We start from the raw sequence: 363 nt of genomic DNA on the forward strand, positions 1-363 counted from the left end.
CCTGCCTCAGCCTCCCCAGTAGCTAGGATTACAGTCGTGCGCTAGCACCTTAAATTTTTAACTAGGGAGAATGCAATGCTATTCGTGGCGCCTACAAGTATCTATCATAAATTCTCAATAATCAGCTAATGAAGAATACGATTGGGATGAGAGCACAGGTTATCTTAACAAGAAAAAAAAAGTGCTCGCAGTCCCAGCACTGAGGCTTTCGCGTCGCTACGGCGCCGCCCCACGTGCGCACAAACCAGAACTACAAGTCCCACAACCGCACGCGGCTCTCCAGCTCCCCGAGGAGGGGGGGCGCGGAACCGGCTTTCCCTCTTTCCTGCAGCGTGATTGGCCCGCGGCTCAGGGCGGCAGCCA

Source organism: Sciurus carolinensis, chromosome 4 (genome assembly GCF_902686445.1).
Source record: "Sciurus carolinensis chromosome 4, mSciCar1.2, whole genome shotgun sequence".
Taxonomy (NCBI): Eukaryota; Metazoa; Chordata; class Mammalia; order Rodentia; family Sciuridae; genus Sciurus; species Sciurus carolinensis.